Raw genomic sequence first — 13,028 nt, 5'->3', positions numbered from 1 at the left:
AGAATCCATTTGCCTATGCAGGAGACACAGGTTCAATCCCTGGGTCAGGAATATCTGCTGGAGGAGGAAATGGCAACCCACTCCAGTGTTCTTGCCTGGAGAATCCCATCGACAGAGGAACCTGATGAGCTACAGTCCACGGGATTGCAAAGAGTCAGACATGACTGAGCAACTGAGCACACACACACACACACAGGATCATGAGACTCTATCCATTTTTTTCCAATAAAAAATATATTTACAAATATATTTTAAGTGTTGTATAATTTCTATTGCTCTATATTCAAGATCACTGACTTCTTTCTCTGTCATCTCTGTTTTGTCACTGAGCCCATCTAGTGGATTCATTCCCTCAGATGTTGTCTCTTCACCAGTTCTAAAATTTCTGGTTATTTTGTATAGTTTCCATTTTTCTGCTGAAAACCTCTCTCTTTTCATGTCTTTCAAGAGTGGAGTATGGTTTTAACAGCTACTTTAAATCTTTGAGAATTCTACCATCTGAGATATCATAGGGTTAGCACCTGTTGAAAACCTTTCCCTTTGAGTTCAGCTTTTCCTGGTCCTTTTCATAGTGAGTAAATTTGGATTGTATCCTGGACTTTTGAATGTTAGGTCATGAGACTCTAAACTCTGTTAAATTCTTCTGAAAAAAAATGTTGATACTTCTGCTTGTTTGTTTTAGCAGGCATTTAACCCACTTTGGTTCAAATAGAAAATTCCCCCTCATCTTTTATGACCAGTATCTCTAACGTCAATTCAATTTTCAAAGCCTTTCCTGTGCCAACTGGGTGTGCCAGTCACATAGGCAACTCAAGGGTTGATCTGGGACTCATATAGTGGTTAATACCACAGATTAAGTTCTCAAACTTTTGCTATGCTTCATAGGATCCATCCCACATCTTGTAGAATGCCCAGGACTTGTGCCAAACCATACACAGAGTGGGTCCCCCTTTCAGCTCTTTCGTCTCAGGAATTTCCTTGGAGTCTCTGGCTTTCGTTGGCTCATTTTCCTGGTTCCTCTGGCTGGAAATATGGGGTTATCTCAGAGTTCTAGCCTCCCAAACAACTACACAATTCTACATGGCAAGGGTCATTATTCAAGTTTTGACTACAGTATCCTATCTGTCTTTGCCAAGTTTTCATGTAGTTGGTTTTTGCATTCTACCCAATTTTTTGTTATAAATAGTGGTGAGGAGAAGTTGTAGCTGGATTATTTCATCTTGGCTGGTACTCTGCCCTTTGTTCTCAGCATTTTTTACTTCTCAAAATTTCACCCATCTCTCAAAGCTCCGTTAAAATATCACTTCCATGCAAGAAGTCATCCTTCTCCTAGCTGGAAAAACATTCTCCTTCCTCTGAATTAGGGAAGATTCAGATTCAGCAATATTGAGAATCAAGCTGAAAGCCAAATCTTTTCACTGACTATCTTTGTTCAAACATCTGGATTCAATGAAATCAAACCTAACTAAGAAGCATCACAGTGGTTAAGAGATTGGACTTCACTTAAATTTAAGCTCTGCTAACTGCTAGATATGGGATCTTAGGCACATCACTTACTTTTACGTGTATATATCAGTTTTCTCATCCATGAAATGGAAAAAATAATTACCACATAGAATTGTTGTGAACATTAAGTGAGGGATAGTTGTAAAGCACCTAAAGAAATACCGTGCTGTAAGTGTAAGTGATTATTATCAATTTCTCAGTTACCATAACTTCACTCTGCAGATGAGAGAACCCTGCAGTGGGAAGAAGAAAGGACAGGGCTTACTCTATTCCCAGCTCTTACTATGTCCTGAAATGACTATAATTTTTGCTTTAGTAAAAATTGTAGGAACTCAATTTGTGTATCTATGTGGATCTTCCAAGAAGCTTGTGGCAGGGTGGGAGATGAGATGCATGAGATGGGTTGGGAGATCTGGGTTCCAAGATCAGGTCTCCTCTGGGTCTGTGTTTTCCGTTGTAAACCATCACTGCATAGAATAAGCTAGTCTACCTCCTGTAGCTGATAGCAATCTTGAGAAAAAGCAAATGTTACAGGGTCATTTCTAGGTTTCCCATCAAAATGCGTTCCTGAAACACAGAGAAAAAATTCCCAATTTCTTAAGCTGTCGTGTAGACCTTTTGTGATTTTTGCTGCTATCTATAATCTCATCTCTGAGATTCTAGCTGCACTGACCTAACTAAGGCTCACCTAGTCCACCTCACTGATGCCCAGTTGCACCAGGGCCCTCATCCTTGAGCTCAAATATCCCTCCTTGCCATCTCGTCAACATGTAAATTCTTCTTCTTCCATTCAAACTGGTCAAAGACATCTGCGAGGGCCTCCCAGACTCTCCAGGACTCTGTTTGCCCAGACCTTCTCTCTCCTTCGTGTCCCTCAGCTCACACTCTAGCAGCACTTTGGGGTGGCTGGTAATCACTTATTTTACAGGTCCTTCTCTCCCACACTATACCAGTGTTTTTCAAAATACATATTGTTTTACATTAATGAGTCAAAAACAATTTAAAACATCACTTGGCTTATAAAATAGAGCAAACTAGATTTGAAAGTATCAAAATTCACTGCATGTAATAACTGCGCTTCATGAAACTTTTATCTGAAATAGATCAGAGGTGGCAAAGTGGCTATAGATGGATAACAAATAATGAACTCTCATGGACCCATGACTCAGATTCAATAATTATTAACGATGTCCAATCTTATTTTGTTTATATTTCTACCTACTCCTGTATCCCCTAGCTAATTTTTAAACAAATCCCAAATAGCATGACATTCATTTGTAAATATTTCAGTGTGTATTTCTAAAAAATAAGAACTTTTTAAAAATGCAACTATAATACCATAAACTACATTCCTTATTGTTGGTGACAGTCCAAAAAGTTTGTAAGACTTTAAGTTCCCCAGGGGAGAACCCCCCTCATTTATCTCTACATTTGCAGGAGCTGGCACTCAGTACTCAGTAACAGAGGGAAGAGGAGGAGAAGAGAGAAAGGACGGAAACTGAAAAGGCTGGAAAAGGAAACTTAAAGGAAGAGAGTCTCTTAGATTTGAGTCAAGTCTTATAGATTTGAATCAACTTCTACTGAAGTTCTCAAAAGAAAAAGAAGCAAAACACTCAGTAAATTAGGTTCCTCCACTTTAAATGATTCTTGGGTAATTAAGACTTCTGTGCTTGCTGTTTTCCCTCTGGGATGCGGCACATGATTGTGCAAGGCATACACGGCATACAGTGTTCACATTCTAGCTGCGGTGGGGCCCCGGGATCTTTCACAAAAGAAAACGCACTTAATGGACTGATGGTGAGCCCATCCTCCTCTGCGCTCCGGCGACTTAAAGTTACCTCGGTCCACCTTTCCCCTCTGCTGCGTTCTTCCCTGCCTTCTATGTTGTCCACAGAGGCCAGAGGCCGAAGACTCACCATAAAGCCAGATGCCTTTGCTGTGTGTTCTCAGTAAAAGTCCACGTTGATAAACATAGACTGCAATATCAGGAGCAGACCCTCTCTCTTAGGAAAGCCCTGAGTTCTGACAGCCTGGGACTGCCATAGTCACTTGCCAGTCACAGGACTCTCAGATAATATCCCTGAGGCCAAATTTCCTTATATGATATTAGGAATAATAATAGCTCCCCTATCTCTGAGAACCCTTGTCAGGTCCAAAGGAAGGAAATGCTTTAGCAATGGTAAAGTAGCACATAGATGAAAAGGATGTTTTAGTGATGATTTACCTCCAGAACAGTAGTTCCTAAACATCACTGCTGTCTGACAAATTGGGAATTACATTTCTTGCAAAATACTATGAATTCACTATGAATACACAAATAATTGGAAAATATATCTTATACACAATTTGTAATAACAAAACATCAAATGCCAAGAAGCAAATTAAAGATAGCCAGGGCTTCTTACTGAAAAACTATACAATTGTTCTTACTGAGAGAAGTTAAGGAAGACTTAAAGAAACGGGAACATATACCATGTTTATGAATTGAAAGGTTCAGTTTTGTTTAAATGTTCATTTTCCCCCAAATAGACTGTGATGATAAATTTAATGTGTCAGTTGGACCGCAAGTGCCCAGATATTTGGTCAAACGTTACTCCAGGTAAGTCTGTAAGAGTATTGATAAGATAAACATGCACACGTTCTATTAGTTCCGTTTCTCTGAAGACTCTTGACTATTGCATTGATCTATAACTTCAGGGCATTCTCAATCAAAATCCCAACAGGCAATTTGTAGAAATTAACAAGATAACTAAAAATTTGTTTTAAAAAAAAATACAGAGGACTTAAAAAACAGAATTAAAAAAAAACATAAATTACTATATGTGGCTGAGTCCCTTCACTGTTCACCTGAAACTATCGCAACACTGTTAATAGGCTTCACCCCAATACAAAATAAGAAGTTTTAAAAAAAGGTAAATTACCAGACTTGTTATAAAACCACAGTAATCAAGACAATGATTAAGTAAGGACAGACAAATAGATCAATGAAAAAGAACAGAATCCAAAAGTAACAGTAACTTAGGTTTTTTTTTTTTAAAACAGGAACATTTTTCTTTTTTTTTTACAGTGAAATTCAGTGGAGAAAGAAAGGTCTTCTTAATAAATTGCTCTGGAGTATCTGGACATCTATATAGGGAAAAAATGAATCTTGACTTGTTCTTCACACTCTATCTAAATAATTAATGTGAAGCAGATCCTAGACCTATATGTGAAAAATCAAGCTACAGACATTCTAGGAGAAAACATATTAGAGTATCTTCACGATCTTGGGATAGGAGAAGATTCTTAGACCAGACACAAAAGGCACTAATAATAAAAGAGAAAATAACAAGAACTTCCACACATTTAAAGGCCAAGTTATTTAAAAGCAGTCCTAGTGATTAATTTCAGTTGTTAGTGTGAGAAACACTACATTCAGGCTTGGAAGCAAATGTCCCAGAATAAACACATACAGCCAAAATGTTTCAGGACCTAACACAATGTTGCCTCATATCTCGCCAATGTGGTAGGCCCACGGTTAGGAAACATCTAAGAAAACAAGTTTTTTGTCACCAGGAGGTCAGAGTATCACCAGGAGATAGATTCACTCGGTCTACTCAGAATACATAGTCCCAACCTGCAATCCAAAAAGTCACTCAGGCAAAGAAGAGAGCAGGCTGGGCCGTATTCAACAAAATGATGGCATGAAACAGAAGAAAATTTAAAAGCATCTGATCAAACTCTCCTCATCCCATTTTCATAGATGGAAAAACTGAGGTCCACTGCCACAGAGAGAGCTACATGATCACTTTAGGACAGAGCCAAAGTGGAACTCAGATTTCTTGGCTCCCTGACAAATTCTGCTTCTATCACCAAGTTGTTGTTATGCTCCCGGCTTCAGGGCCTGGCCAGGTTTCTCAGGACATGTCTCACAATTGTCCTACAGATGTAAGTACCTGAGCCAGCATTTATGAAGCTCTCAGTATATTGTCCAACATACAGGAGGTGCTCAGCAAAGAATTCTATTACTGAGTTAGATTCAATTTCCTAGGTGAGCAGTGATAATGCAGAAGGCCCCAAAGCCAACATTTGAATAGCAAAGACTCATTTCATGCCAAGATTATTCCTCTACCTGCCTACCACCCCATGCCACCAGTGACTACCATCCAAGGAAAGCCAGAGAGACCCTGGCCTTCTCAAACCTATAGGGCATGAGGATTAAAGAAGAAAACACTCCTCCTTTCTGCTGATATGCCCAGAGTCCAGGTTTTACCCCCAAAATCGGAAGGCTACAAATTGGACATGAACACACCACAGGACCATCCTCACCCCAAACCCTCAGCAAAGGTGAATGGAACTGATGGGAGCTGGCAAGATGTTGATAGAGAAACACGGCTTAGAGGCAAGAAACATCTGGGATGAGGTAATACCGATGCCTCACAGGGCACAAGGAAGTATAGGCAAAGGAAAGTCTTTGCAATTTCCAAGCATAAATATTATTGTTTTTCTTTTCCTCAGCCCACTTGCTTCACTTTGCAGATGTACCTGTCACTACTCTACACACAGCTTCTAACTTCACATGCAGATTTTGGCAAGTTTCTCCATTCAGCCAATATATACTGATGGAGTGCTATGTTGCTCAGGACCAGAGCTAGGCAATGAGAACATGAGGGTGACTGTGGAGGACTCTGACTCCAGAGGGAGAGAAACAGGTAAGTAAGAATAACAGCCACAGAGCGTGTGCCATGTGGAGAAGCAGCCACACAGTGTGTATGGTTTGCAGAGCCTGGGGATCAACTTCACATTTGAGTAACTCAAACATGAACTAAAGAGCTTCCGATAAAAGTGAAAGAGGAGAATGAAAAAGCTGGCTTAAAACTCAACGTTCAAAAAACTAAGGTCATGGCATCTGGTTTCATCACTTCATGGCAAATAGCTGGGAAAATAACGAAAACAGTGAGAGACTTTATTTTCTTGGGCTCCAAAATCACTGCAGATGGACTGCAAGGAGATCAAACCAGTCAATCATAAAGGAAATCAGTCCTGAATAGTCACTGAAAGGACTGACATTGAAGCTCCAATACTTTGGCCACCTAATGTGAAGAGCCGACTCTGATGCTGGGAAAGATTGAAGGCAGGCAGAGAAGGGAACGACAGAGGATGAGATGATGGCATGAGACTGAGCAAGCTCCAGGAGCTGCAGTCCATGGGGTCACAAAGAGTCGGACGTGACTGAGCGACTGGACTGAACTGAAACATGAAGAGGAGTCAGAACAGATGAGAGGAGGGGGTGTGAGATGAGCTATGTTCAAGCACTTCATTGGCCATTTTTTGCATTCCCTAAGACTGGGTTTTTATCTTATCATTTAGACAGACTTGATTTGTGTTGCTGAGCATAAAGAAACACTGGATACCTTCCATAAACCTGACAGTTTCCTTTGATGCCAACCATAGGGTAAAGCCACAAAATTAATATGTATCTGAAGTATCATCCTTTCTCCGTGAAATTATGCTGTCTCTAACCTGAAAAACAAGATTTCATTAAAACCTGTTAAAAGCTTCAGGGACATGACAATGTCAATTTGCCTCCCATTTGCTTCAGGATGCAAATGTGGACAGTAAAAACACACAGTGAGGACATATATGTCAAATTCTGAGCTAATTACAATAGAACTGCTGCTTAGATCAGTACAATGAAAGAAAGAAAGTGAAATTCCTCAGTCGTGTCTGACTCTTTGCGACCCCATGGACTGTAGCCCACCAGGCTCCTCCATCCATGGACTTTTTCTAGGCAAGCGTACCTGAGTGGGTTGCCATTTCCTTCTCCAGGGGATCTTCCCAACCTAGGGATCGAAGCCGGGTCTCCCGCACTGCAGTTAGACGCTTTATCGTCTGAGCCACCAGGGAATCAGATCAATATAAGGGCAGAAAATAAAACTAAAAAGCAGTTTTTCTTTTCATTACACTTATGGAGAGCGTTTATGTGCAGGACTCAGCTAAATGTTCTCTATACGTTATCTCATTAAAATCCCTTCATGTCTTTGTGAGGCTGATGCTATGATCCCATTTTACAGATGAGAATGCACAAGACCAGAAAGGTTAAGTAATTTGTCTGAAGAAGGCATCTAGAACATATTGAAACTAAGACTCAAACCCACATTTACAACATTTTATTGAGTACTAATTATGTTCTTGTTACTTGATCCTCCCAGAAAACTTATAGGGAATTATCGCTGTTGTCCTCTTTAGATGAAAGAGGGATTAAATAACATGCCCAGCTGTACACATCTTGCTGCTCCAAAGCCTGTGACAGATTCAAGTGCAATTAGGATGTGGAAGGAAACTGGAAGGTCATCGCTTTACTGCAGGCTCTGTACTCCATGCATCTGTGCTCCTGTGAAAGGCTGAGGCCGAGCTCTGGGGAAGTGTCGGACTTAAAGGTTGTGGGTACTTCGGCTTAGCCCTCACCATCTGTCTGCAAACAAACAAACAAAAAGCTTCCCCAGCAAGGCACCCTGGAAACACAGTGGTCACCTGTTCCTCTGGTCAGTTACATCAGTGGTGTTCTAAGAGGCATGTGCGGAAGGACACACCAACACTTGACACATTTTGACCTTTGTGAAATTTAGCAAAACTTTGGGTAAATTTTTGTATCCAGGCTTCATTGTTTTGTGGCAAAACCGGCGAGCTCACATGCCACCCACTGCTGAGAAAACAAAGCTTATGATGTACATATCAAAACTTACCCAGTGCTATATGTCAATTACATTTCAATAAAATGGAGGTGGGGACAGAAGCAACACTTCAAGAAAACAGATGTGTTGTGCCAGAACAACCTCTGGCTTGGAATTCAAAGGCCGAGTAATTTCTTACAAATAGTTTTAAATTTATAATTATATTTATAAATAAGATATAATGACAACTATAAATTTATAATTTTATAATTAATTATAAAAGATATAAAAGAAAATAAGCATGAGGCTGTAGGCAGTAGCATCAAATACAATGTCAAGAAATTTTGAAATAAGCCAAATATCTAACCAAAGGAACAAGCAAACTGTGATGTAGAATTGAGTGATATCCTTTGAAGCCATTAACATACTACATGGATTATAATGATAGGGAAAATGTTTATGATAACAGGGGAAATAAACTTTGTCAACATTAAGATTATATTAAAAACTTATTTTTCCACCAAAAGACAATGATTGCAAGGGAATAGTGCAAAACGAATAGTAATATGTCAGGATGCCAGGGCTTTCAAAGTGTATCTTCACTGCTGTTGTAATCTTTGTGAATAAAACAAGAAAAGCTTAGAACCAAGTTGGTTGCCCATAGGAGAGGCATGTGACCCTCCCAATTCAGTTTCTCCCACATTGGGATATCACAGTCTTCCTGAAAGAAAGATAAAACTGGGATTTCACAGAAACACCTGCCTTAGCACAGAGCAGGGCAAATACATTCACTTAGCACCTGATGACCCAGCCCTGGCTAGCTGAGCTCTCTGTGTGTTACAACAGACTCTTCACATAACTTCTGAAAGGTAAGTGTCCTTATCCCGGGAAAGAGACACTCCACCTACTGAAAGGACTCCCTTAACTCCAGCAAATGTACTTGAAGACAATGGCTCCCTTCACTTCCCTGGGCTCTCTCAGCCACCTCCACAGAAGCTTATTTAACAACAGTTTGGAAATGGGCTACTGCTGCCTCTGTACCTGGGGCCCCTTCCCCCAACACTCAACACCATCCACACCAGCAGCAGCTCAGATACTTGGGGATAACATCATGACATGGGAAACACTGCTCACTTCCACCTATTCAATTCCACCATCCTTCTAGACCAGCAGTCAAGAACCCCGCCTTTCCTCCCTGCCTGAGGACTGGCAGGCCAGCAGCCAGAGCTGAAAGCCAAGGGACAGACCTGGGTCAGCTTTATCACTCTCCAGCTTTGTTATCCCAGGAAAGCTCCCTAATCTCTCCTGTTCTCATTTCCTCAGTTCTTATGCAGGACTACAATAAATTCTTCATGTGATTCCTGAAATGCTTGAAATATGTAAAAAATACTGAGCTGCCCAGCACAGTAGTCACTAGCCACATGTGTCTACTGAGCCCTGGAAGTATAGTTAATCCCAGTGGAGCTGAGCGATAAATATAAAATACATAGCAGAGTCTGAAGACCTCACATGGGGAAAAAAAGAATGCAAGATGTTGGATTAATAATTTTATATAGATTACATGATAAAGTACATATTTTGGGTATATACTGGGTTACATATAATACACTATTAAAATTAATTTCATCAGTGTATTTTTTGTTGTGATTATTATAAAAGTTAAAATTACCTATGTGGCCCACATCTGTGACTTGATTTTCACTGAACACGGTAACTGCTCAATGTTCTTTCTCTACTACTCCCTCCCCATTCACTGATCACGTAGAGTACCTGGCATCTCACTGTCTAAAGTCTTGCATCACAACTGCAGTACCAGGTGAGTCCCTTCTCCTTTCTAGGCTCCAGGTTACCAGAGACCAGGAGTAGAAAGGAAACCTGATTTAGAATCAGAAGACTGGGCCCCAGTTCTGGTTCTGCCTTTACTAACTGAGTGGCCCACAGCACATCATCTCACTCCTCTGAGCCACAGTTTTGTAATCACAAAACAAAGGGCAACAATCTCCTGCTCATGGCATGAGAAAACGCACGTGAAAGTGCTGGATAAACTGTAAAGGACTGCACAGGCCAGGAATAAGTAGGATAATTCACACAGGAAGGAAGTTGGGCAGTCCTGTCTGGCCACTCTGATATTCTCTGCCTTCCATTCTGTACAATTATTTAACTTTTTTTGTCTCATATCTCTGCAAACCAATTTTCCCAAGAACACAACTCCTCCTTCTCACACGCCCCCAACACAACCCAAGCAGAGTGCTACAGGCAGACAACCCCCCTCCCAACTCAAAACCCCACGAAAGCTGAGCACATCCTGTGTACCGGGCAATAAGCCTAGGGCACTCAGAGCGCAACAGTGCAGATGGCCTGGCAGAAAAAGAAACTGGCAACACAACACGGGACGTGCATGAAACGGAGGAATCGAATAAGTGTAAGCGCGCCAGGTACGAAGAGTGGGGTGCACCTTACTTGAGAGAAGCAGAGAAGAGTGGGGGTGGGAAAGTTGTATGAAATGGCCAATAGGAAGGACTCTTAGAGGCATTTCGCAAAACAGAAGGGCATAAAGATATGAATGAGCATGGAACGCTACAGCATTTAATCCAAAGCAAAGGCTAGCATAGAGTGTACAATGGGCCCCCTAACCACATGAGGCTGAGAGGTCCTGCCTACAGGCGGAAACACGATTGCCTTCCTGACTCAGCTACTTCAGGCTCACCCAGCTCTCCCCACAGGCCACTCAGGAAGATGTGCCATGGTCTTAGGAAATTAAGTTCCACCTGTGGCAACTGCATAAACCTCAGCAATTTGCACAAGAGCCCTATTTCAAAACATCTTGTTCTTATTTTTAACCCAGAAAATACCTCTTTACCATCTATACTTCCTTCCGAGGTCAACAAGTGTCAAAAGCACAAAGATACACCATCGTTTGGGAGGTCAGGCTGGCTTCTCTATGTCATAACATGCTTCTTCCCAATTCCAAGGTGAGATCCAGATTATTTCTAGTTAAGTTGCAAAATTTCATTTCATCAAAAACTCAGTGTTCTACCTGCATAGCCAGGAAAAGCAAATATACAAAGCTTTTTGGGTGAAGATCTGAAAGCTGCGATTTTGGCAGCTAAACTCATCCTTTGGATTGGTATTCAAATGTTTAGAGAAGAAGATTCTCTTTTAAGTATGAATTAAAGATCAAGATCTTTTAAGTATGAATAAAAGATCAGGAAGTGGGTGTCTCTGAAAGGGACAGTTGAAGAGTCCAAGTAAATAGGCAGCTAAGCAGAGATGTCGTCTGTGGGCCTTTGTCCCACAGACATGGAGCCACACCTCACTCAACAGTTAGTTGCAAAACCAGTGCTGGGGTCCGAAAATCCCTCTCTCCCAGGAAACTTTTGATTAAAAGCATTTTAGGAATTTTAAGTCATATTAACCTATTGCAATGTCATAAATTTATTTGGATCCTGATTTGAATAAACACAGTTTTTAAGATTACATATATGTACATATACACACATACAAACATACTGATACATACATCTGTGTGAGTACACACACATCCACATACATACAACAGTTGGAGAAATTTGAATATTGACTCCATATCTGATGATACAAAGGAATTTGTTCATTATTTAAATACGATAACAGCCTATTAGGTAGCTTTATCTTTTAAGAGTACATATTGAAATAGTTATAGATAAAATGAAAAAATAAATTTGAATTAATAAATCTGAAGAAGTCAATTAAAATAAATTCTTATTTCAGTAAAGAAATAAGACAAAAAAGTCCTACCTTAAATCACCCATAAAACACAGAATACTCAAATAAATAAGTTCACTCAGTGAATCCAACATGGATGGGCGGAGATTATGATTTCTTCTTCTGGGGACCTGAAGAAATAATTATCTTGAGGAGAAGGCAATGGCAACCCACTCCAGTACTCTTGCCTGGAAAATCCCATGGACGGAGGAGCCTGGTGGGCTGCCGTCTATGGGGTCGCACAGAGTCGGACATGACTGAAGCGACTTAGCAGCAGCAGCATGAAAAAAACAACTATTTCGACACTGGGATCATATCTGGCACAAGATGCTCAGCCTAGAGAGACTGGGGGACCCCTGGTTCATGTCCACCATCTGTACTTGTGCAAGCCTGAAATTAAGCTGACTGGCTATCAGAACCATGTGCCCTATTTCCATTACTCTCTCTTTCTTTCCCAAGGCCTCCCTTTTTAAAAATGTGCCGAGTAGAACTAACATGTCATTGTGTGCTCATTTGCTGCCTCAGAGGAAGCTATACCAAGCTTCTAGTATTAGAGTTGATATTTAGGAGAAGAAGATAATCACATCTTAACACATAGGAATATATGGGTGATAAGGAGCCTGCAGAGTGGTTCAGGTCACAGAGACCATCTTTGATAAGGAAGCATCGCGTGTCTACCTATACGCATCACCATTATTATAAGGTTCACTTCCTGAGTCCCTGTTCTTAGGCGCTATTTTTAAGTCTTCTGAATAATTCAGTGGGTTATTTTATAGGTGAGAAAGCTAAAGTTCAGAGTAACTGAACTTCATTTTCCAAAGGCCACCCAACTAGAAAGGGACAAAACCAAGATTCAGAGCTCATTCCCCAAGTCTAGCACACAGCTACCCCTGCCTACAAATGAAGTCTTTAAGGCACAGTTATTTAACAAGGCCCCTTGATATTTTAAAAACATTTTTAAAAATAATAAATCTAAAAAATGAAGAAGAAAAAAAATGTTGAGTTGCCTAACTGCAAAGCAGACAAAAACCCCACTCTATGATTCCACAGGGTGACTTATCAAGTCTGCAGCCTGCTGAGCTTTACTTCCAGTTTCCCCGGCATTCCTTCTGCTATTTCAGCACC

At 40.6% G+C, this 13,028-nt stretch overlaps 1 protein-coding gene across 2 annotated transcripts in view; it reads right to left on the bottom strand.

Moving 5' to 3' along the window:
* The window catches only part of ST6GAL1 (ST6 beta-galactoside alpha-2,6-sialyltransferase 1), a 142,439-nt gene that overhangs the window by 65,330 nt on the left and 64,081 nt on the right, over positions 1–13,028 (bottom strand). Inside the window, exon 1 of one of the 2 annotated variants that reach the window (XM_040252915.1) lies at positions 3,423–3,586. The exons of the other annotated variant lie outside the window; for it this stretch is intronic. The gene's annotated coding sequence lies outside the window, so the exon portion shown is untranslated. Of the gene's footprint in view, positions 1–3,422; positions 3,587–13,028 lie in introns of those variants that run through there. 2 annotated transcript variants of the gene reach the window in all.

The sequence above is a fragment of the Oryx dammah genome, unplaced genomic scaffold (genome assembly GCF_014754425.2).
Source record: "Oryx dammah isolate SB20612 unplaced genomic scaffold, SCBI_Odam_1.1 HiC_scaffold_2, whole genome shotgun sequence".
Taxonomy (NCBI): Eukaryota; Metazoa; Chordata; class Mammalia; order Artiodactyla; family Bovidae; genus Oryx; species Oryx dammah.
The sequence above is the reverse complement of the archived record's forward strand: the minus strand, read 5'-3'. Positions and strand labels throughout refer to the sequence as shown.